Source organism: Mytilus trossulus, chromosome 12 (assembly GCF_036588685.1).
Source record: "Mytilus trossulus isolate FHL-02 chromosome 12, PNRI_Mtr1.1.1.hap1, whole genome shotgun sequence".
NCBI lineage: Eukaryota > Metazoa > Mollusca > Bivalvia > Mytilida > Mytilidae > Mytilus > Mytilus trossulus.
In genome coordinates, this window is record NC_086384.1 from 48322496 (window position 1) to 48327256 (window position 4761).

Here is a 4761-nt window from a genome sequence, read left to right on the forward strand (position 1 = left end):
CAATGATGGTGATACATGGCTGTGTACATAATGTATATACAACTCGTCTAAACATCAATCCAACAATGTTAGATCTGTAAATTTGCTTTCGCTATATGTATACAACTCGTCTAAACATCAACCCAACAATGTTAGATCGGTAAATTTGCTTTCGCAAATTGTTTGTTCTTCCCTCGCCGGGATTCGCTATATATGTACAAATTTACACTTCAACAGAGCAAGAATGGTTCAACTATCCATTTACCGTTCTAACTATTGCATTGGTTTTTTTTCTTTTCTTAGACTGTTTTTTGGTCTGTGGTTGATTTGTTGTTTTTATGACACATTCCCAAACTTATTCTCAATTTTATTGTTTATCCGGATCCCCGTTACACCCATAAAATATGTGCTTTATACAGAGGAAGTCAAATTTCGTCGTCCATAATTGTTTTACGTTTCGAGTAAACATAACGGTTTTGCTTTGTCCTTTTAAATTGTTGCATATTATGAATCACGGAGCCTGTATGGTCAACACTACGGTTTATGTTTAGCTCACTGTTGAATGCGGTAAGGTGACACTGTTTTCTCGATTTGATCATGTTGTATCATGATAAATCCCAAATCCTTTTATTCTTTTAGACCAGTCAATGATGACCGGATTGAAAATTAGATCTAACCAATTTGAACGTTGTTTTTTATATTAGAAATATACATAAAATTCATATTCTATCAAATGATACAATGCACAATTAACAGCAACATTGTCAGTTTTAAGCGATTTCATATTTTTTTCAGACTACAGATAACGTTTGAAAATTTAATTGGTGTTTTGTTGCAGCTTTTTGAACACATACTGTTGCTGATTTATTCATCTGTTTCGGGATCCCTCGCTTCCACTTGCATACTAAATACAAGAAATTTATTATAATAATTAGTTCATTTTTTTTACCTCAAGGAAAAAGAATTGTCAAAGAAGGTAGTGATTTACACATATCCTTGATTCGCTGTTTGTCAGCGAGTCTTTAAATATAAGCGGATGCATTGCAACAAGATTCAAATTTGTTTCATTAAATGACAAGTCAAACTTTGTAAGCACAAAGCACTCTGAACCAAACACACAATTCTCTGAAATAGACGAAATCAAGGTAATTGATGTTTTTGTTGACAACATATGTTTTTTAACAACCAATCGGTACTAGCGTCTTTAATCATCTTCTTGTCGACTATGTCCTTTATTCAAATAAAGCAGATGTCATATCGGTGCCGTTCATGAAAAATAAGATAATCTATGCAATGTGTGCATCGCGCATTGTTGAATACCGTACGGTGAAATATAGTTGTTAATTCTGTTTCATTTGGTTTCTTGTGTAGAGTCGGCAATCTTACCACATCTTCTTTGTTATATATAGCATCATCATTTTACTTCATGTATCTTTTTTATAAATGATGTCATTCTAAAACATTATGCAAAGTTTGGTTACTGTATTGATAAATTTTACTACATGGGAGTAACTACTACACATTAGTATTGGACTTTTTGAACGTGAAAACATGCATATCATATGGAAATAAGTGATAGCACATTTTACTTTTTCTAGTAAACGGGAGATAATCCAGTGTTAACAAATCAATTTTACATCCGATAATACGTTTGGTATCAATTATAAAATGCTTTCATTTTCCGAACGACTCTATCTTATACTACTTATCGTGGGTTGTTAACAGGTCTAGCTAAGTTGAGTAGCAATTATTTACCCATTCCCATTACACATAAAAAAAAATGAACAGCATTGCTTTTATTCTGTTTTTCGCTTCATCCTTTTTTCTTTTTAACCTATCAATAATTTTATAACGAATTGGGATTAAAAAATGCATTTCTCTGTTACCATAATATTGTTTCATGACAAGAAAATTGGTACACGAAACATAACCAATGTTTGTCAAAATCTCACACGACAGGATATCAATTCGAAAGATGTCCAGCGTTGCAACATAATACTTACATTAACTAGATGTTGATTTTATCAAAAGATTACCTGTTAGTTGTTTGCATGTCTCTAGAATTGGCAACAGCTGTATTGTAGTAACAGCTGGTTGATTCCTGTATACCAAATGTTTCCTCTGTTATTGGAGGGAGTGGTATCCGACAGTTTCTAGGATCATATGGTTCAGTTGATCGAAACTCATATATTTCAATGCAGTCTGATATCTCCATTTCCATATATCTTGCTCCACTAGGAACTACTTGAGTTGGATATCCAGAAGACTCTTCTTGGACTGCTACAAACAAAATTTGATTGATTACAAAGGATAAATGTTAAAAATTGAACTAAGCTTTTTATTTAAGATTATGATTTTGTTTGTATTGTATTGTATGGCACACACTTAAAAATAGGCATTGGTTTATGTGTGAATCAAACATTGAAATTCAAAATATTGTTGTAGAAGTAAATTATCAGGTAACTGCCAGATAATTCGGGCAACATTCAATTAACTACTTGTTTTGAACTTCTAATGTGATAAGAATGAGTTTTGTGGTAAACACCAAATTATGCACCAATTCAACAGCAAACACAAATACACTTTTAATCTGAGAGGAACATACTGTTGCATTTCCACACACAGGTCATGCGTTGACAATATCATACTATAAATCAAGCGTTGCCTAGACAATTTGTAGATTATGCAGTTCTTTAAATTATACAATGAATACTATAATCTGCAAAAAAGAAAACACTTTTAAAGACTAAAACAGACAAACAAACATTGAAGAAATTCGCTTTCTACTCCGGATGAAAAAGTACTTTTTTGAATATAAAAAAAGGATGTGGTATGATTGGCAAATTAACAACTTTCCACAAGAAACAGGAATGACCCAGAAATTAACAACTTTCTTTTGAAGTCTTTCTCTTGTATCAATTTGTGTATGGATGCCCTGATTGTTAGACTGCATACGGTAAAAAAAATATATATACAATAAACGTCTCCAATTTTAAGAGCTTGATATTTTGATACATGACACATGTCGATACGAAGGCAACTAATTTCAAAGACAATTTACAATTTACACTTAATAGTATAAATTATGTTTTCTTTGGGGTCAAACGGTGACCCATAGTTGCTATCATCAACGTCATTTTGTCGATGATGAATAGTTATCTCAATGTCAGTCATATTCCATGTTTTTATATATTTGCGTCGTAAGGTTTTGTCATTCAAAGACGTTTCAAAATTAATATCATTTTTGTCAAGTAACGAAAAATATTATGGCATATTTATGACTTCAATATGACCATAACACTTTAAAGTAAATTGAATTTGTGTGTAATCGGTTTTTTTTTTTTAGATTTTTCCTTCAATAGAAGCAAACTCATTTGTGTCGCTTAAATTTGATTTTCCAATAATCTAACACCTTGCGAAATTAATTGAACTTTTTTGTATGCAAACGAAAGCAGTTTAGCATGCAGCTTTCTTGATTCCATTATATATTTGTTGATAATAAAAAAATTGAAAAAAGCACAATATGAAACAATTAAAACAATTATTCTAAATGAAAAAGATTAATGAATTAAATAATTTAAAAAAATAAGATATTAATTTATCTACTCTAAATATAAAGAATATATACGACTTACCTGCCATAATTATTATTTTTTAATACATTTTACCATAATATTTCATTACGTATACTAATTATTTATATTTGTAAGTTGAACCGTATTACATTTTACTTTTACTATTCAAAGAAAATATGGTAAATATGTAACTTGACCTTAAAGTATTAAACTCTTTAAATTAATTATGTTCGTTACTGTAATGTTTAAATTATGCAAAAATAACTTACCTACAAGGAAGTATATCAATAAACATAACAAAACTGCAGTATGGCCTACAAAAGAAAACGGGTATGTTTCCTCCGTAAGCAACGATACCAACGTTTCCCAATTTGGCATTTTTTTTAAAACTTTGCCAAAACAGTTATGTGCGATATAAGTACATTATTATTCGGGTTTTTAAATTGAAGCTAAATGACATAAATATGTGAAAACGTGGAATATGACTGACAACAAATGGAATGACTATTCATCATTGGATAAAGGACGTTGATGAAAACAATTATGGGTCACCGTATGACCTTAAAAAACCATACCGTATATTATCAAGTGTAAATCGTAAATTGTTTTTGAATTGAGTTTTCCTTTGTATTGATATGTGTCAAGAATCGAATTATCGAGGTTTTTTTTAAGTTGAAGACGTTTTTTGTATTTATTTTTACTGTCTATTTACGCTATTCTGGGTACCGTCTATCAATCAATACATCCTTACAAAAGGAAGACTTTAAAAAAGAAAATTGAAAGCAAAGCTTTTCAAGTTTTTGTCTTTTTTAGTCTCCAGGTGGTTTTTTTTTTGGCATATCATAACATTTATTGAATTATTAAAATCAAATTCATAATCTACAAATTGTCTATACCTCGCTTGATTTGTAGTATGATATGGTCAACGCTTGTCCTGTTTGTGGCACTGCCACAGTATGTTACTCTCTGATGTAAAGTCTTTTTTTGTTTGCTGTTCAATTATTGCCTTTTTTTGGGCGTTTTCCTCACAAATCATTGCAACCACATGGGAAGTTCAAAACAAGTAATTAATTAAATGTTGCCCGAATTTTCTGGCAGTAAACTGATTATTTAGTTGTAAAACAGTATTTTGAATTTCAATGTTTGAGTCACACGTAGAACCATACCTTTGGTTAATTCTGTACAATACAATGCAATACAAACAAAA